General features: G+C 42.4%; 1 protein-coding gene across 1 annotated transcript in view; it reads right to left on the minus strand.

The window, feature by feature from the left end:
* zswim5 (zinc finger, SWIM-type containing 5) overlaps positions 1-22,063 on the minus strand; it is a 47,210-nt gene that overhangs the window by 13,533 nt on the left and 11,614 nt on the right. The window lies entirely within an intron of this gene.

A 22,063-nucleotide genomic window follows, 5' to 3' on the forward strand; every position in this document is an offset into this window, starting at 1 on the left:
TACTGCACAAGGACAAAGTGACAGTGATGTAAGTCGTTTATGTGTCAAATTAAGAAATACAAAATCAGGACAGACAAAAAGACTTATATACAGGAGTACTACAAGTTTTGTCTCATTCAATCATGTGTGAGGCCTGTTTTTCTTTGGGAACATTGTAACATACAAAGTTCATATGGTGACCTTTAAGGATATAGATTATGTCCATTCATTCATTCACGATTATTCAACATTTGACGAGCGATTCTTTGTCTGTGGTCGCCCACAGACAAAGGGAGCACCAAAGAAACGGCATCTGCGGTAACGTGAGCCCTGTGCAAACATACAGAGTGAACCTTAGGCACAAAACGCACTCCTAATGAGACGTCTCCAACCGGGCGCTGGGCCATCTGATACCCGCCTGCTGTCTCCGAGCGCTCTATGAGAGGAGGGTGGTAATACTTCCGGTGACCGCTCCATTATTAAGTAAAAGTGTGTAAGAGAATCTATCTAGGGTTCGATTATGGAGGGTATTGTGGAAGTGTATTTATCCTGCTTTAGTGCTACCGCAATCTAATTTGAATTAAAGCTTCTTGAGAAAACATGTCTGGAAATATTTTTGGCACCATTCAATCGCTTTTCCTGAACATTATTAGACACCCTGACTGGCACAAACCTGAGTTAATAGACTTTATGGTCATTTATATTGCTTGGGTAAATCCAATGCAAGAGACACGGCATTGCCCGAAGTGCACACTGCTTCATCCATCAATTATTTGATTACTAAACCTTTGTGTGTCTAAAGTAAATATACACTTGGATTTGTTACACAGGAAATAACCAATATGATTTCCTGTTTCTGTATAAACCCTAATTAATTGACATGTGCCTTCAACCTTTGGGGCGTCACTACAAGCCTATTTCGGGAACACAGAGCCCTGTTTGGCCTTAACAAGCCACCATTTGGCCAATTGAGCCTGTGAAACTACCTGGATTCGTTCCAAATGTAACCCCTTTATGGCCTCCTCTCATCCACACCAGCAATCCAGCAGCTGTAGTCTTAGCGCTGTTTAATTGTGGGGGATGTAAATGAATAACTGGCCTTTGTTGGAACGACTTCTTTTCCTGCGCCCGGTGTGATGAGGCCATGACACTATGGGGACACACTGGCACGTGAGCATAAGGCTGGTTGGCCGCACTTCAGAAGGCTATTTATTTAGCGTTACATACGAGCTAACCCGGGCGGTGACACTGGAGTCTAGGGCTGCAACTAACGATTATTTTGGTAATCGATTAATCTACCGATTATTTTTACGATTAATCGATTAATCGCTTGGCTGTGAAAGGTGCATGGAAATTGTATTTTTTCCATTTTTTTTATCACATAAGCTAAAGAGACGCCGCTTGAGGGCATGTTGATGGAGTAAACTTAAAGTAAACGTTTGTACAAGGCTATTTGTGCTAATTCTGCTTTCTGATTGGACGAGACAAAGACAGATATTCATGAAATTTACAATGTACAAAACACTGCAGACCCTAACTTTAATAACAAAGTAGGTTTTCATCCAAAATACATAATTTTCATGTCTTTTTTGCTCTACTTCAGTCTGTGTTTACTAGAAAACGATTAATCGATTACTGAAATAGTTGACAACAATTTTAGTAATCGATTAGTTGTCGATTAATCGATTAGTTGTTTCAGCCCTACTGGAGTCGCTACTAGGTTAAAAAAGTAGGTTGTGGTGAAGGATGCTATAGGATAAAGAGGACAAGATAAAGAGAGCATCGGGCTTGTCGTCTCACCATGACAGGTACATTATTTATGAAACGAGGTATACCAAGGTACACCAACGTGTGGACCATTGCTTCACTTAAGTATAAAAAATGTGGTTCTTTTTTATTTATACTAAAAGTTAAAACGAGTATGGATACAGGAGTGTGTTTTGATGTACAGAGATAAGATTGTCCCTTCTTAGTGTATTTTCCAAACTATAAGTCGCTCCAGAGTATAGGTCGCACCAGCCTTGGCAACAACTTGGGCATAACTGCCGTAATTGACAAGCCTCTCCCGGCAGCATGTAGTTCAAGCTCTCATTTGCGAACTCGTTCCTCTAGCTGTGGCCATCTAGCTTTCAGCCTGTGGTTTTCCGCTTTCTTTTTCGCTCACTCCAAACTCTCTTTCTACTACTCGATTGCAGTTTTTATTTTTTCAGTGGTACAGTAAGTAAGTAAGTGCTTTATTTGTCATTATACAACCGTACAGGAGTAGCAGATACTGGTACACACGCCTAGAGTGCCCTCTGGTGACTGTCAGTGTGAAAATAAAAATGTTGATGTATAAGTCGCACCTGAGTATAAGTCGCACCCCCAGCCAAACTAAGAAAAAAAAATGTTTGGAAAATACAGTACTTTCAGTCTTTTTTGTTGCCAAAATGTGTCTCTGAACAGCTTCTACCCAGTGGTCAATGCTGTAGGTCAGAATTTCATAATTTTATCAAAATTAAGGTACACTTTAATGCTCCCGTGAGGACGTTTGCCCTCTGCATTAGACTCATGATTCAAAGCCGCTGGGCCAACCTGCCAAGTGCCATTAGGTGACCACAGTCCAGCGCTCGTAAACCCATCTCCTTATGCTTTGTTTGGTCAGGCGTAATGCGTAAGACTTTGTACAATTTAATACTCAATTATAAACCATATTCTTTCCGCGCCAGATTGTGAACATATCAAATAACAGTATCGCATCCAACCACACTTAAACTTCATTATAACTGCTGAAAAACACCCCATTGTTTAGGAGTTAAACTTTCAAAGTGGTCACAAACAAGCGTTTAAGATACACACTGTTGGACACAGGCACAGGCAGGGACAATTAAGCTCTGGGTTTGAGGCCAGCATGGTGGAGCAGGCTAATAAGCAATGTGTTAAGCCATCTCCCTGGCAAAAGAATATCCTCGCACAATAGGCTCACACTAAAATCACAATGGTTCGCACTAAATCCAATGCACACACGCAGAGATCTAATTAACAGCGCAAAGATAAAGAAAGACAGGAGAGCGAATGTGACAGACACTAACCGCAAGATGCTCAACAACTCCAAGTCACCAGCCAACCATCTGAGCTGATCTTAAATGTTGGCTAAAGAGGAGCCAGACATGTGACCATGGATAATTGTTCTTCAGCATCACGTCTTAACTGTGTGGATGAGCTTCACAATAATCTTTTTTATCTTTATTGTTGATATACTGTTTTCTGCATTTCCCTGATCTGGTAAATCTGGCATATAAATGTTTATGTTCTCCTTTATGGTTGAAACTGTATTGCAAGATAATTCACAGAATCACCATAACCAGTGCAAAACATAATAGGTAGATAATTATTGTCACTGGACCTACTGCCCTTGTGACCAAAATGTGCATCCAGAACGCTATCTCCATGTCTTCTTATATGACCACAAAGTGACACATTATCCGATAAGCAGCGACAGATGACACATCGGTACAGATCTGCTTATTTAATCGTTTTAGAATGATTTCCTTTGCTTTGACGTGTTTTTCCTTTTGTGCAAATTAAGCGACTCCAAAACGTGCCCTGTCCTTCCCTCATAAATTTCCACTCCAAAACTAGTCGCTTCACTTTTACAAGAACATGTCTGCCCAGTACAAAGTGCCCACTCTTTCCAAACGGGGCATCTGACGCTGACAGAGAGTGTAAGGGAGAAGACAGTCTAGTAGTGCATCTGCCAGTGAGAGACATAAAGAGTCCTCCAAAAGTGTTGAGACATCCCGCTGCGATCCGCCTGTCCAACTAATTTACTGTCTCTGAGAAAATGGTAATATCATAAATGTGTCAAAAGAGGATTTCTCGCTCTTCCGACGCCGATAAAATGGACACACCTGTAGAGCCAATTTGCAGTAACCGCTGCTCACCGTAAGACACGGCAAACTTGATCTTTCGCCAGAGAAATAATCATAGCGGAGAGCAAAGCTAGCCACAGATTTTTTTATTTTATTTTTTTTACTCTGGGGCAAGTCGACTGAGTGGATTGAGAGTCAAGTTGAATTTTGCACATTTCTCACTGCAGCACTTTTAGTTAAGTGTGTGACACTGACAAGGTCCACCACAAATGTGATGGATAAACTAGTGAAAAAACAACCGGGTCTCCAAGTAAATTTCCACGAGGGCCAAAATATATTGGGAGTGTATTGCCGGGGTCCATAAGCAGAAGCTTCAGTAAAATATGTTTTTATTGGGAAAATACTATTGAGGAAACTTTTGTCAATAAATGGATAATAATGAGCCTCATAAAAACGGCTTACACTTGTATCGCACTTTACAAGCCTGTGTCAGACGTTTCTGCTGTAGTCATTATTCACTCACTCCACACTTGGTGGTGGTAGGCTGTATTGTAGCCACAGCCGCCTTGGTACAGACTGACCATTTACCACGTGGCTATAATGTTTTATTTGTATCCTGCAAGTCACGGGCCGGATTGAATCACTTCCGGCCCGCAGGCCGCCTGTTGGAAACATTTGCCTGAGAGGAAGGAGGTCCCAGGTCTGATCCTTGGACCGAGTGCGGCATTTCTGTATGGAGTTGGTGTCTGATTAATGTTTGCTCTGGTTTCTTCTACCAATAAAAACATAATCTGGGGCAAGAAAAGGATTTCTGTAAAAAGGAGCTTCTGAATCTCGATATGATGTTCCTGGCCAATTAAGGCTGCATAAATAACAGTTTAAAAAAAATCTTATGGGACACTTTGAGACCTACTAGGAGAGGATATAAACAAGTGTCAGTATCAAAAGTGGAGTTATATTTGGCAAATCACAACATTTCAACCAATAATAGGCAGGTGGTCATACTGTTTGCCCAGATTGATGTTGATGAACAACAAACACCTAAACGTGTCCACAATACGGTTCCATTTTATTAATCCAAATGCACATATTGATTTGCCTTGTTTATGTGGAAACCCGCGTTGCCTTTTTGTTTGGTGTAAATCAATACCGCTATGATGAAACATTTCATATTTTGTCCAACCTTCTGTTGTGTACAGCTGAAAATGCATTGACACTTGACACGACAAAGACACCCACGAACACCCGGCGAACCGCGTGACCTTTTCGGAGTCAGCCGCGCTTTTGTTCTTAATGCCACGGCGAGCAGAAAACCCCAAAGTCTGCCGCGATATTTGCACAAGATAAGCTTTTATCCCCGCACCTCAAAACCTTCAAAAACCTTCAGTGTGCCATTGCCAGAACAGATGAATCCTAACAAAGGTGAATTAGCCGTCTGACGTGCGCGCAAACTGGGACTGATGCCAAGTACAATGATCCAGGCTTGATCCATAGCTGGGGAAAAAAAAAAGAGCTTGCGTCTACACGAGCTCAAGCGTGTGATGGGTTGTCTTTTTTGCAGATCTGATGTGCATCTATTGATTTTTACAACTATAATCTGAAAACTGCTTTGTCAAGAGCATAAATGACAAGGTCAGAATTAGGCTTATATCATTAAGCTGACACTGAAACAAAAAGAAAACATAATAAGCCTCCACGGACACAGACATTTTTATTATTGCCCTATCAAAAAATAGTTCCAAATACTATTTCAAATGAACAGATAGTAATTGTGTAGCTTTAATCTACTTAGCCAAGAGAATAACCAACAATCTCAAAACTGGGATTACGTTACAAATCTTACATTAAACTAGATAAGGGCAAAACAGGGGTAAACAGTGTAAGAAACAAAATCCAGCGACTGAGGGGGAAAAAAAAAGTCCTCATACGCTCGCTACGTACACAGTAGTATACTCCCTCCCCTTTTCTCGACCATCTGTCACTCGAAGACAGCCCCGCCCACACGGAGCCGTCTCAGCCAATCAGAATGCAGACAGCCTCCCCATGCTTACAGACCATTAACCCCTAATTAGCTGGGGAGATGGAGACGGGGCCGGGAGCCAAGAAAATTTGTGGATGCACAACACACACACACACACGCACACAGACAAAACCGTAGTAAAAAAAAAGGAAAAAAAAATCCCAAAGCCTCTCTGCTCTCCCCAAGTGGTATAATAAAGTCTGTTTGATTTCATTCATCTATGCTGCCCACATGCAACGCCTACGCCACACAAGAGCTGCCAAAAAAGAGTCTGGCTTTCTTCTGCCACCCATAAGGGATCACTGAATCACCTTTTTGGGAAAGCAGTAATGACGGGCTTGGTAACTTTGAAATGGTTTAAACATATAATCCACACCGTTTAATATGCAGTCAATCTCATGACGCAGCAGGCCTTAAGGTGCCTGCAGAGAGGGTCGTTTTTACCAGGTAGTTTGGCTTTTATCGCTCCAGATGTTAGTTTAACTTATGTCACCCTTAGATGACCTGCAATGCATAGATATCAAGAGCAAAGTTTGAAATTGGGTAAATATTTAAATTCCCTTTTTATCCATAGGTCAACACAAGCGTGATTTGTTTGCGCAGGGGGATGGCTAACCAACAGGGGGTGGGGGTCACAGCACAAACCCAATGACCCCATTCTGCTAATAGACTTAGGGCACTAACCAGTTTAAGTTGGGGGAGCTGCAGCGCAATTAAAGTTATTGCTCGAAACACGCTAATTATTTCAGGGGGTATACGCTCAGTCGAGTTTTACACCACCAGCATTAGGGCTGCGTGATTTTGGAACAAAAACCTTTATGCGATTTCTCTGGAGAATATTATGCGATTAGCATTTTGCTATTTCAATTCAGAATAAACAATAAAAAACAATATTTGTGCTTAAATGTGACTTTCTGCAATAGCCCAAACTACAGTCCTGACTTGAGTTACAAATTATGACTTAGCTGAACGTTCTATATCCATCAATAATAATATTCCTTTTGCCGACACTGTTCCAATGATAAACATAGTTACCAAAGTTTTGCAGTACCTGATATCAACTGTGAGAATAAGGGAAAAAAATAAAACGCTCTGCTCCCCTGCCAAACATTGCCTTTAAATCCTGCGTTCATAACCACTTCTCTCGCTCTCAGATGCTTGGGTCTGATTTGTACGTTTGATCAAGAAAACGCACGTCAGCAGAAAGAATATTACTTTTTTTCCTCCCGTCCAAAACCTCCACTGTAAGAATCCATCTTCTCCGGCTCCAGCACCACCCCTCGATGCCGTCTATGGGCCGTCCCGTCTTCCATCTGTCCTGACGGCTTCAAGGTTAACACAGCCCCCTTTTTCTGCTCATAGACAGGCCCCCACATGGCTATAGTGTTCAATCCCCCATCTATCTGTGCAACACTGCATCTTCTCCACCCCTCTGTCCATCCAACACCCACCTATCCATCATCGGCCCATACATCCTTCACTCCTGCCCTGTTTGCTGATGCGATAACGTCTGATTGATTCATTTGTGATTTCCCAGCAGCCCCCTCTTCTCTCTATTCTCTCTCTCGCGCGCGCGCGCTCTGTATTGGGAGCACACACGAGGCCGGCACAAAAAAAGTCCTTGCTAACCACCGGGACTCATTTGTCATGATTACACTGAATTGATTCCCTGATTTGCTCCATTCTCCTGCGACGGAGGCAGCACAAAAAGATGGACAGGAAGCAGGGGGAAGGGTCGGAAATGTTCAAGAGCTTCCATGTTAAAATATGATGTACAATCGAAGGATCAGCCTTGAAAAGTCGCTCTTGAATGCTGCACGTAAGGTTGGCGACAAGTGTGCAGAAAAACGAGCTAGGGCAGTGGTTCTGAAGCTGGAACCACAAGGACTAAATTATGTTTAAACAGGGAGGAAACTTGGAGAAAAAAAAAACACCCCACTTCACTGCATTAGTGAAGCTGATATGTGAATATCTAAACTGCAGATGACCCTGAGACCATCTGAAGAAGCCCACCAGGGGTACAGTAGAGAACCACTGAGTCAGGGCATTGTGTGAACAGAAGAAGTCATTTGAACCAGTACTATTACTACTACTTCAACCTGAAAAGACTCACAGAAACAGAGTGGCGTTGGGAAGTTTTATTGGACATGAATCGTTGCTGAGGCTCAGACTCCGGCGGAAGATTGCATTAACGATATGAAATACACAGCGATGATGAATGTCAGACAGAATCTTCCCCCAGAGCCCGGACAATGGTGGTGGTAGAGGATGAAACCCGGGGGCGAGCAGAAATGAAGAGAGGCCATGCGGAGGAGGGTCGCAGCACGGCTGGGAAACGACCGAGTGATGGACGAGGAAGGTTAGGAAGGGGACCCTGGGCAGTGAAATGGTTGAAGCAGGAATGAGCAGTTGCGGGGATTAGCTGTTGCGAAGGTGTGACTTGAGATGGGACTGTGATTGGATGATTGGTGAAGAACTGCCGGTGAATGTTGATGAGGCAATGAATGAATGTTGCAGGTAGGTCTTCCAGGCTGAATTTGCACTTACGCTTCATTTTTGCAGAGTACTCTTGATCAACTTCCACTGTGACGTTTATAAGTGCTCATGGTTAAAATGAAATGTGATAGGTAGAACTACTATCAAGCTCTAATCTGTACAGGAAAAAAACAAGGCTCAATGTCCGAGGAGTGCTTGACATAAACTAGGCTACAAGGTCGATTGCGTTCAGTACTGCTAAAGTCATGTGAAGCCATTGTTTGATCAGTAATATCAGGATGGAACAGAAACACTTCAAATGCGCTGCGCTCTTCCACATAGATACGTTGGTGTGAAAAGCTACAGCCCCTCTGTAAAAGAAAAGATTCAAGGTTTTCCAATTGAAAGGAAAGTGGAGTTCAAGGCGGAGGCATACATAAGAAATGAGCGTTAATTGAGATTCCCTCGGTCGATTCAAACTATTGCGATGCGCTGCCAAAAGATCCTGAAGGTTAGGAGCAAAACGTATACTGCACAGTGTGTTCCCATGTGCACAAATTCAAAACTCAGTAGAAGCGGCAAAGTATTTCTGTTGGCCTTTGCTGCCAAGGTGTGACTCCAATTCACCCAAGACTACATTAAAGATAAAGAAAAAAATGAATAGTTGTTTGTTTGGGTTCCTGTGTTGGTCTTATTGTGGTGCTGGCCTTGTGTGCCGCACTCTACAAAGGCATGAGCGAAAGCAATTTCTGAAGCAGACAGACTTGTGTCACTCCCCGTCAGGTGATAAAGCCCGGGTTTATTGTCTAGTTTAATAAGAAAAGGCACATTCAAAAGGCAAAAACAAATCAGAAAAAAAATATGTGCTGCGGCTTCCTGAGCATTGTATGCAAACGTCTTAATTAGAGTCTAACTGGCATTTGTGTCAGTTCCCACAGAAAGTGAACACCCGTGGACCAATCACAGATGAATATGTAAATATGAAATCTGTTCACATACTGTATGATTTGAGGCTATAGGGATTTACACACTTCAGTGATGAGTAGATTTGTCCAAGCTTTGAGGTTCAAAGAAAGATTACCTATTGAAAATATGTGTTTTATAGTTTCTCCCACAAGCAGTCATTTCTAGGTTCAGTCCAAAGTGTGTGGGTGCCATGACTGCCCGCTTTCATCCATATTGAATAATGCTCTTTTCATTTACACACATGGGTTTCCTGGTTGTCTTCTCATATGCCAGGCCTGTTGTCCTCCTCTCTCCCTCTGCTGCTCTTTTGTCTCCTTCCTTTGCATGGCTCTAGCACTTTGCCCTTTTCTCTAAAACAGTCGTGGCCTTAGACGTGCTTTTTGTTTAATACGGCGGCATGCGAAAAGCAAAAGACACAACCATCTGCCATACGCATGCAGCCGCTGTCTTAGAACAACAAGAGCTGGCATCACAATGGACTTTTGGTGTGTGCGCGTGCATGCATGTTTATTCTTCAAGCACGGTCTGCAGGCCAAGATAAGTATGCATTTAAGAGGCTTATATTTCATTTCAGGAACTGAAGGAGACAAAATGGCTCCATTCTGAATTGGCACAGACAACACAAGGAACAGTGAGGTGGCAACAAAAAGCCAAAAAGAAAAAGCTTTCTGTGGTGCATTTGTGAACACGCACAAACAGAACAGGCACAAAGCCGAGCGTCAGGAGTTTGAGCACTAACACAACTAAGAACAAATAGACAAAAACATAATTAATCAGTGGTTTGTTTGTTGTGGAAGCTGATATCTGATGAGAGGAGCCAAGTCAATGTCTGAACACAGAAGAAGCTTCAAGGACGTTTCAAAAGTGCACATTGACCTGGGCACGTACACGGAAAGGAAAACCACAGAAGGAGGTTAGATAATAATCACAAATAAAAAGGATGAGTAGACATTCATCTCACTTTGGCATCGAAATAATTATGTTGATGATGATTGTCTTAAAAGGGCATCTTCACCGGATCACTTTATTTACTTTATTCAGTAGCACTATGCATTCATTCGGCAGAAAGTACATTTTTATGTAAAGGTCGTGACATTTCTGCTGATGGTGATGGCAGCATGTTGAGTTTATAAACCTCTCGCTCTGATTGGCCTCCACCCCGACAGAGCCCATCAGCTGCACTTTGCACAACAGTGCATGAAACATGAATAATGAAATATCACCAAAACAGCTTGCCTACATACAACCTGAGAACACACACATGGCCGCAGCACGGCCACACAATGGGAAACCCATTTCTCCATTAGCTGAGAGCAATCACAGATATGCATGTGCACAGACACACAGGGCTAGGGACTTCTGGTTGACTTCATCAAGCGCTCATCAAGCCAAGCCACCATATGGGGATGGGGCCCAAAACAGAGGGGGACTAGATTGTTTGACTGAGTATTACGGAGACCCCCCTCCCTCTAAACAACACAAAGGAAGCATGCATCACCAAATCAGCTTTGTCTTGCATGCATTATGACGCTACTGCTGCTCCATTAAGAGATGCCCCCACCAACTCAGCCTGAAGGTGCATGGAGCTTCAAACAGCTGAAGCACAACGATGATCAAATCAAGGCACAATCCTGCTCCCCATCGCACCTTGATCTGCCCAGAGCATTTCCCTATAAAGTCAGTGAAGTACCGGCACTGTGGAGGGGCCCGGCACTGTCCCGATGACAGCTTGCTGACGTAGGCAGACACTGGTTCAGGGGGTACACATTGAATTTTAATCTGGGCGTGACCTGCTTTTTCTTGGCTTCCCCCATGTGTGCCCTCCCCTACTGACGGCTCCATAGATTTGCATGGGGAAGGCACCACCCCCTCTAAGACCCATGCACTAGGCCTCGAGGCTGGGGCCTCGCCTGTCTTTGTTAGCCCACAATGGGTGAGAGGCAACTGGCAAGCAGGCAGCAGCAAGGCGGCTTGTGGAGGTAGCCAGGGGAGAGCTGTTAGGGATGGGGGAGAATACTGAATATAACAAAATGACAATAAAACAAAAATATGATGTAAACATAAAATTACAAAGAGACAATTCCGACATTTCAGGTAGAAGCTGCTGGGCTGAATGGAGCAGCTTTGTGGAAGAGGCTCAGCACACGGTGCTACAACAGCATTATATGGATGCAAGCTGCCTGCTCCATTGAATCAGCTGTCTAAGCTGGGATCAAGCTCAACAAAGTGAGCATTATTCTCCATTGGAGGTTCATTTATATATTTCAAATGAGAGCATCTGCCTCTGCACCAGACCACACCACAAGCTCTAAAAACACAACATGGGCAGAGCATGCCATGATGATCCACGAAGGAAGACCGATGCCAACAGAAGCATGTGCAAAACAAAGCAAGCAAGATGCAAAGAGTTGGAAAATGATCTTATTCAACATCATCATTGCCATGCATCAGTATCTGCCTTTTTCGTCGCTTTGTAGTTTTGGCCTTACCGGTTTTCACAAGGTAAAACTTAGTTGTCATGTCACAATTTGACCGTTATCACACACAACAATCAACCAATATTTTCTAGTGGCACAGAGCCGTACAATAATGTCAGCTGTCATAGGCACACAAGGGCAAAGAGTGTATGCGTCCTGAACAGAGCCGTGGGAGCAATCATCTGATAATGTCAACTGTCACACACAAACTGAGCATAGACACACATATCAAAGGCAGAACAAAGGAGAAAGGCCTGGTAAACAATGCTGCACAATGCTTTCAGGCACAGACTTGAGTTTTCAAAAGAGAAGGTTTCCAATCACTAGACATTCATTCAGTGCTCAGGGGGAGAGCGAGGGACAGAGACCTTTACGGCAGGCACCGGGGCCGCACAATACCAGACTCACCAATCACTCAGTGCTCCCATTCAGCTGCTCTGTTTCTGTTTGTTTGTCATGCACCCGAAAATAGAGCACCCTCGCTCTCCCTCCGATCAATAATCTTTTTTGCCAAACACATTTAATACTCAATTGTTATAAAACTGACAGACAGGAGGGTGTTTCGGACACATTCATTGGCTGGTTTTCTATGCCACATATAATGTATCCAAGCAATCACAATGGGGTGGATTAATTTCATACTGTGGGGCGATTGACGGTGATGGTCAGAGGCACAACTATAAACACTCCCCCTGACTAAGCACCAAAAGGGTTATGATAGATATTTATGCAACTACATTGTAACAACTCTACACCAGTTCATCCTGTCGCGTGCCACAGTGCTCCATAACGCAACGAACCAGACACAATGAAGAAATACAAGTCTATGAGCTCTACATTTCACAAAGTATGCAACTGACTTGCATGTGTATTTGCACTAGGTACAACAGAAACAACAGGATGTATGGAAAGATAGCATCAACTATCTTCTCCCAAATGGGCTGGCGTTGAGTTTTTAAGAGCCAGCCATTGCCTATGCTTCCTGGCACTTCCCCCTGGCACTAAAACTCGCTCTTGTGAAACCAGTCCAACTCCTCTGCATTTTTACCCGACAAGATCACAAAGAAGATGTGTGCAGAAAAGCCTTATACAAGGGTACATTTGTTAAGAAATATGACCCCTTTTCACCCTTCAACTGTACAATGTGAACTATGGACGACTGAATAGCCACTGCTAGGCTGTAACTTCCTATTCTAAAGTCATACAATGCAAACAATGTACACTGATTACCCAAGAGCCTCTTGTATGAAACATTGCCTGGACATCACATAATTAAGTAATTTTAGGCTGAATGCGTTCTGATGATTGCATGGTACCCATTCTCAATGCTCCAAGGAACAGGTGACCACTACTCCTCAAGTAATAACAAAGATTGATGGTGCCTGTTAACAACTCACACTTTTCTTTATAGGAATGAAACAGCACGGCGATCTCAAGAATGCACTGAAGCCGCGAGCCAAGAGATTTTCGCAAACCAAAGTGCTTTAGTTGTCCGTCCAACCACCACTCACAGACAATGAGCATCTGATTATGAAGTGTGGCCCTTGTTTCCGTAAAGTGTCAGAACAAGAAAGGCCATCTGAAAGGCACTTCAAAACCAAATTATGTAAATTCAAAAACAGCTCTTCGGACACAGGAAAGCAGCGGGAGGTGGGACTCTGAAACATTTTAGTGGTTGGAAGATGAATATTCATGAAAAATAACATGTTTAATAAATGCTCTGGGTCAGCGCTGAAGACAGAAAATCTAACAATGGCTTCTTTTGAAAGTTTATAGTGACGAGAAAATGTCGGGGAAAGTAAAGTGGCAGAAAACAGAATGGTAATCACGCGGTGGAGGGGGAAAAAAATCTTTATCTAAAATAAAATTCTGATTAAATCTCAGTTACCATGTTGGTGAGGTTTATTTTGAAAAAAAAACAATGTATTTGGTTTAAATAAAAGGAAATTTAGAGTCATCCATACCCTGTTGTTCAAAAGGCCATCTGAAAACTTGCTGGAAATAATGGATCCTCTCCAAAACAATCCAACCACAGAAGAGTATTTGCCTGTCACCTCTATGAACTAACAAAGATCGGGGAGTCCTGGTTACCGCAGTCAGCCATAAGTTAACATTAAGAGCATAATTACATGGGGCAGTAACTATTCTCCAATTGTCCACGAGTGTTGTTGTGTGTGTGTTTTTTTTTTATTTTTTTTATATTGTCCCACAAGGTCAGGACTATGTAACACGAACACATATTCAACCACACAAGACGACGAGGCCGGGAGAGGCGGTGAATGGCTCTTCACAACAATGTGTGTCGTAGGTTGAATGCAGAGTGTAGCGCAAAACAAAAGTGTGAGTGACAGCCAACTGGCCTGGCACCACTTGGCACAGGACGGGCCCCGTTTGTCCTTGGCATGACAATGAAATATCCAGACGTGCACAAATATGAACACAGCTTCCAAACTAACGTCAGGTTAACGGCACACTGCGTTTCTGGTTTCTGAACAGGGCTGGACCGTTTCATTTTGTTTCTTTCTTTTCATGCTCTGGCCAACAGTGTCAACTAAAAAAAACATGTATAAAAGATGAATGAGAGTGTATCTGAGAGTAGGCCTGTCATGATAACAAATTTCAAGTTCGGCATATTGAGGCTGGAAAGTATCACGATAAACAATATTATTGACTCTAACGATACTATAGGCATAAAAATGACAGTAAACCTTTCTTCAATATAATGTACCTAAATTTGCTTCAGTTAGAAATCAAAGTTTTATAAAGAAATAATAGAGGTGAATGCTAATAAAAGTACAGACTATAAATATCGAGCCCAAAAATGTATTGTTAATTGGTTATTTACTGAACAATAAATCGATATAGTAATTGACAACCCTGTCTGAGAGTAAAAACAGCAGAGCATATTAGCAAATCCCATGTCAAATATTGCTTCCACTGATAACAATTGTAATGTGGAATTAGGGCTGAACGATACTGAAGTAACTTGCGATATAAGATACAGCTGTGAAATATCGCGATAACAATGTTATTGCAATATCTCACTAAACCACTTCAACACAACATGTTCCTTTCAAATCACACACAAATTGTTAGTAACTAGTTTTTCAGCAAATTGCGTCAAACCAAGACTCAAAGGAGCCTGAAATGTTTACTTTTTGTAGGGTAGAATAATTTTTGCTCAATAAAAGTATGTGGTTAAAGTAGTCATTTGTGGGAAAAAATGTGATTTGTTGATGTAGTATAAGGTCAACCCAAATAGTCCATATGTGATGAAAAGGGGTTTACCTTTACCAAAGAATGGCATGGTAAAAAGACCCATTTAGTCACATTTTGACTAAAAAGGTTCAGAATTAGGTATAGTCCCTTTAAAGAAAGACTACATCCGGACCAAAGCAAGAATTGAACTAAGTTAGTAAATATTTCACTGAGTTTGCAAAAAAAAAATAGTCGATCTCAGTCCGATGAAGACTTTAGTGATGTTGCGATATATTGTGGCTTCTGGCGATACAAATATTGTATCACCTAATATCGCGATACCATTTTTGTGTGATATATTGTGCAGCCCTATGTAGAATAATTCACAATGACAAAAAACTATTTACAAGGTTAATTTGCCTTTCAAATGAGGAATGGCTTGTTGATATAACTTTTGCTTCTATAAGTTGTCTGTATGTTTATTTGTAAACCACTAAGAAGTGCACCCTACAAATATTGCCTGAAATATGGACCAGTGTGACGACACAATCCCTGTCCCTGCATTTTATTGAATTTCTGCTGACCTAAAAAGAATCCTTTTAGCTTGCAACACGCTACTTTATTATGAAATATGTTTTGTGAATTTCCCGCAGCCCTGGGTAAATGTGCTCGTGTTGGCCCTAAAACCGCTCAGCCTCAAATACTGTAATTATCTAGCCGGCTTAAGAGTAGAGAAGTCATTGTAATTTTACAGTAGGCTAAATCGCAACACCTATGCCCATGACTCATGAGCCATTCAATGTATATCCCTTAATCAACACTTGAGATGGTCCCCTTGAGAGAATTCAGGGCTGGTCTGAAATGAACAATGACAAAAAAGCAACGGTCTCTTTATGGGCTTTACTGCTATTAGTAATTAATATCTGAGTCACACTGAGAGGATAGGTGAGGCGCTATTCTACACAAATTGTGAAATCCTGTCCGTAGCTTAAGGCTAAAGGTATTGCTTCAGTCCCACACGCCCCACCTCTGAATCGTCTGAATCTTTGTTGAGACACTATCGCCGGCAGGAAAAATAAAGACGTGACTAATGGCAGGAGTTAAAACTTAAACATCTAGTTACAACGTGTCAATTCAAAAGCATGTGGGGAGGGCTTAGCGGTGCCGCAATACAGCCTGCAGTAAAACCTAAAGGATTTGGTAAGGAGGAGGAGAGCAGGCCGGCGTCAGTGAACGGGAGTGGCTCTGGTTTTGCCGATTCTCTTGTGACCGTGGATGTGAGTGGGTAGAGGATGTGTAAAACATGTGCAAAGGGACACAGCGACGCTACTGTGTGGACATAAAGGCGAGCGGGGGGTGAGGAGTTTGAAAAGAAATACAAAAAGCAAGAGAGAGAGAGCGAAAGAACGAGAGAGAGAGAGAGAAAGAGAGGAGCGAAGAAAAGCCAGGGCCTCCTTACTCAGCAGGAGCCGTCTGCCAGCGCAGGAGTCAGGCAGGGGACCACAGGGACCAGCGTGGACACGTGCCAAATACAATGACCTGCAAAGCTGCCAGGCCACTCTGTGTGTGTGTGTGTATGTGTTGTATTGCGTGTGTGTATGGGAATGTGGGTGTGCATTCCTGGAGCCACGCTGCCCGCCTCTCAAACACTGATACAACACAGTAGACCCTGTATAAGCAGAGGGCAGAGTGTGGAAAGACGAACAAAGAAGAAAGAAAGTCAAAAGGCCAAACAATATAAACAAAACAACACACAGTATTTTATCATTCCAATGACTCCAAGAAAGCCAACCTTTTTTCCCCTCATGTTGGAGCACCGTACACTGTCCAGGTCACAAATCACTTTCTTTTTTTCATTGGATGGTGGGGGAAGAACTGATGAACTGGAGTCAATTCTTAAAACCATGACCGCATCCTGTGCCCTAACCCTAATCAGAGGGTCAGAGTGGAGTTTCTCCTTTTTAAAGAGCACCCACGTCCCCATTTTGCTAAGTCAGCTTTATTGTCAAACGTGCAAGAAGACAACTACACAAGGAATACAAGGAACACTGTACTTTTAAAATGAAGTATGCAACAACAGAGCCAAACCGGCAATAGTTTTTTTGTTCCATTTTTTTGTAAAGGTTGAGAGTTCATATTTCTATTTGGGTCCTGAAGCAGAAACTTCTTTCTCATCTTGCAGAGGTTTGTAAAGAAACAACAGTGCTCCGACCTTCTAACCTCGACTAAGCTTAACAGTCTTCAGTTTATTTACCGAGTTACATTGATAACTATAGCCTATTGCTCATGCTCTCTTTTCACACAGGACAGCATGTTGTGGCATATTCGCTCTTGACGTGAAAATTGGTCCGATCTCCGAAGCCCAGATGAAAAAGTTCTACTGGACACAAACCAGAACTCAGAGTTTAAGAATGCGCTGAACGTTTCTGCGGGTGAGCTTTATTTGAGCTGAAAGTAGCACAGGTCCCATCTGGAGAGGACACCGATGGCAAGTTAGCAACCTGCGCAATCCCAAAGTCTTAGGCACACACAGGCTGCTATTGTCCGTCGGAGGGAAGGGGGTTCAAAGCGGCTGTCTTCATCCTGCTGACTCCCTAATCCTGTTATCTCTGTCCCAATAAGAAATGCATTAATGAAAAGAGATCAGAAAAGCGGTGCGCATTGGTTCGACGCTGGCTGCTGGCACTTTTCCACTTTGACATGGGCTCGTGAAGTGAGGATGCACTTTTCCCACTCAAACTGCAAAAGTGACAGAGCCCAAATAGAAATCTTGCCATGGTCTTGAGTTAAAGTGGACATGTCATGCATAATTGAAGCTTAAAAACATTTTCTGGTCTACCTCGGCATTGATATTTGACATTATAACTATATAAGACAGTGGGCGCTGAGACATAGGGGTCTGGGCCTGGAGCTCCCTCGGCAGACAGCAGTGGGAATGACTTTGCAAAAACAAACAGTTTCAGCGAACAGTGTGGTTGGCAATAGCAAGAACTGCTCGGAATGGATCCAATGTTGGGCTTTGAAATGTGAAGAATAGTTTAGTTTTAATGACATAATATAAGCCAAGGACAGATGTGAAATACTACTCCAGGTATGCTTTTGTCAAAGGAATGACGTTATAAAATGGTTTAAGTGCTCAAAAAAGTCAATATTGCATGATACGTCTCCTTCAGTGTTAAATGTAGCGTGATGAACAGTGTCGGTCTGTGATCAGGTCTAGTTTCCCATAAGGGACATTTAACTTTTATTTTATTAGCCTCCCAGAAGAGAGCTTAAACAGCTTAAAGACGGATTTTAATGTTCCTTCAGATTACAGCGGCACAATATTAAAGGCCCTGTACCTAACTTCATTTCGTGTAACAAGACCTAAACTTTCTGGTTCAATAAACTGACTAGGACTAAAACAAAGCAAACCTCAGGTCAAACCAGTTTTAAACCATGTCTAAACCAGGACTAGACACTTCACATTATGAACACAGATACACTATACAAGTGTTGAGTGTAGCCCTACTTTTTATTGTGATTTTCAAGTGTTACACCCAGCTAATCAGGCAACATCTGATCCCCTATACAAGAACACCAACGGAACGTATGTAAAACTAGCCCTGCCGCTCAAATATCTCCTGGCATACTTCTGACAGAAAGGAACCCATTGACTGGGTTTCTATAATAGGAAACCAATGCAGTGATCATTATTGAGGAATGAATAACTGCACAAAGCAACAGAGAACCAAAAGAAGCGCTCTAACTTTACATGCTTAAGGGCTCAGTCTCTGAATGTATGTGTGACAGACCGAGACATTGAGATCTACCATTTTTCCAAGCGTCATAAACACTCCCTACCCTAGGCTTTGAACTCAATAGAAATATCACAGCAGCCTGCGCTTGCTAGCACTCACGCCCACATACACACACACATTCACCACTGATGATAAAGGAAGAGGTCCTTTAAGAGCGAGGACCTGAAGGAGACAGATGAAGGAAACTCCCCCTGAAGTTAGCAGACAGACATGACACAATGCAGAGGGGAGTGCAGAGGAGGCCGACTAAAACAAACCGCACACAGAAATACCTTCTAATATTCTCATAATTTATGCACGCGCTTCAAGGAAATCTGAAATGGAATCTTTAGCACATGCTTTGTGAATTACTAAGTACAAAGGGAGTATTGAAAATGTTTTGGCTGAAGGTTGGACAAACAGTAACATGTCATCAATGGTTAGAGCTCTGTACATATTCTGAAAACATGGTCATACTGAGTTGATCATTTGAGAGTCGTCGGGTCAACAGGAATAAATCTGGGATTGTTATTTGGTTGGAGATTCAAAGCATGTGTTAATCAGGTTAGACAGATCCTCATCTTGAAACAAATCCACATAGTAGCGTTACGTAACTTCTCAGAAACTAATTGTAAGCCAATTATTAGGAGTTAGTGTGTAAATGACAGACCACATGATGCTACTTATTGTAAAGACTTGCTGTTTGCAAAGGGATAGGTACCATGTTCGTATTACAGTGTGCAATATCACACAAGGGAAAGATTACCACATTCATAGATTTCATGTTGCTAAGGGAAACATAGATTTCTAAAAAAACTCATCCATTCTTGTTGAGCGCCAACAGCACTGAGAGCTGGTCCTGGCAGGCCCTCTGTGGCCTATGGCTTTCAGAAAAAGGACTCGTTCCTGGCTTTGTGGTATTTGATATCAAACGCCTTCTGCAGACCTGTCTCAGGCTGACAGTTAATGTCTATAGCTGGCTCCATGAGTCACCTGGCAACACACTCAAATACACAGCTTGGTTTCACCTGAGGAGATTCAACACAAAGACAGCCTACCTGAAGTACTGCTGTAGCATGCTCTTCGCACAGCAGCAGCTAATTCATGGCAGTCTATTTTGAGCTCAGGTTCGAATTATTTTACTGGTCAGCGCTCCAGACACAACAAACGTCTGGAAAAGAGTAGAGCTTCAGAGGATGAAGAAAAGCGAAAGAGCAGAAAGCAGACACATGTGTAACAGGGACTGATCATGGTCTATGATTTTCCCACCATAGGACTCTGACAGTGTGCCCCCGGGCCCCAGTAACCACTGGCTTCCAACTGAACAGCTCTTTGTAAGTTAAAAGGTGTGCCAGGCTCAGCTATAGACCACTGCAACAAAAGCAGCGGTTAAATAGCATGGGAACCCCCTTAGGGGTGTAGGCCAGGGTCAGTTCTTCTGTTCACACTGTGTGACTGTAGTTGGAGCTGCTCTTTTGGGAGCTGACCACAATATTGGGAATGTATCAAATTGGCCAAGCAAGTGCAGAGTCTATAGCAGCCTGATAAATGGCTTCTAGTGTCTGGGTTTAGATTGTACCAAACCATACTGAAAAAAATGCAGTCATAGTTGAACCAAACAGTATGTTGGTCTTATATTTTGCTACTTTGATTGCAGAGAACAACAATCACTTATGCAAATACCTCCATATGGAAGTGATTGACTTAAGGCGCACACAATATGTTGCATATGAACAAAAAGCTGACAATAGTTTTCTTTTTTTTCAGGAGATATGAAAGGCCAAACAGCTGGACTCCAATTGCATAGAATCATTTCTTTCACCGAAGGCCCATCAGCGTTCGAACAGCCAGCTCAGGTCACTGTAAAACAATCTGTTGGCTCTGGGAATAGCTCCAAACGGACTCTCTGCAATCAGGTGCTCAGTGTCAGCAGCCATACAGTCAGATAGGAAACTTTTCTACACTTTGAAAATATATTGTGACGTTTCCTTTTTAGTGAAGCACATTAACAGATGCATGTCAAAAAGCACATGTCAAGCCGCTCTAGGTCTAGGAGACTCTAATCACTGGAAATTATCCTGACAAAACCTCTGCAATCACACCATTACTCCCCGCTGCCACCACTCCTCTTGTTCTTCCACATCCATGTGGTACAGATGGAAGACTAGTAAATGGTCATCCAAATGACAAACAACTAGACATTTCTGTAGAACAAATAATGGTAAAGTACAGGTATAGAAATGATCCCCTAGCATTTCAGATGATATATAATGTAGCAACATAAATGCCAGGCACAATGTAGCTTACTACAGCAGAAAAAAGACAGGCATTTCAATTGAAAGTAATATAATAATAACAACAGTAAACATGCTAACCTGTACGGTATGTAAACATTGCTTTGCTGAGTTAGGGCTGGGCAATTAATCAAAATGTAATCAAAATCACAATCCACACTTTGGTCAATCTCAATAATCATAATGGGACTTTATAATCATCAGGTTTACAGCCTTTTCTTTGGCAGAAACTGTGTATGACGCTTCCAAACTGTAAAATGTGCCAGTGTTGAACTGTAAGAGCAGGGCGGGCGCTTTATTACGGGCAGAGGGAATTCCTGTTTAGTACAATCTGAGGTGTACAAACATGTAACCAATTTCCATCACAATGTTTCTCGGTTCCACTGAGGCCTAGGAAGTTGGGGCTCATTTTAAAGCTCTTTGCAAAAAAACATGAAGTCTGTATCACTTTCGGTTTCGGAGATAACGGCTTTAATCTGCATTAGATTGGCTGATAGCCCATATAGCAAAATACCCAAATATTGCCCCCATATATCAGCCGAACGATTTACTGGTCGACCCAGTTAAAAGCTAAGAAAAAAAGAGTTGATTTTGCACGATCTGGGCCCTGTACTGTACTATGAAGTTGCACTGAGACAGTCACTTGCGCTCTGGCTGACCACTCTCTCCATCAGCAGTGACAGGCTGATGATGAGGAAAACTGGTGAAAATATATGGAGAGCTGCACGGCGTTTGAAGCAGATGAGATAAGATTCTATTTAATTGCTTGGTTCAAACACATGGCTTTAATCCCATTGTTACAGTGTGGTGTTTTATCCCGCTGATAACGCTCAACACTTTGAACACAGATTTACACACACACATAAAGATTGTGCTTCTGCTGTCGTGGCAGAAAAAGTGCTTAGCGAATCACTTGCTCCCTTTTTTGAGGCAAAATTTAACTAGGTGGAAATTAGACCTTAAAAATCACAAAAGGAACAATGTACTGAAGAAGGAAAGATGGATTGTACCAAAGCATTTTTTT

The sequence above is a fragment of the Gobius niger genome, assembly GCF_951799975.1.
Source record: "Gobius niger genome assembly, chromosome: 13".
NCBI classification, from domain to species: Eukaryota; Metazoa; Chordata; class Actinopteri; order Gobiiformes; family Gobiidae; genus Gobius; species Gobius niger.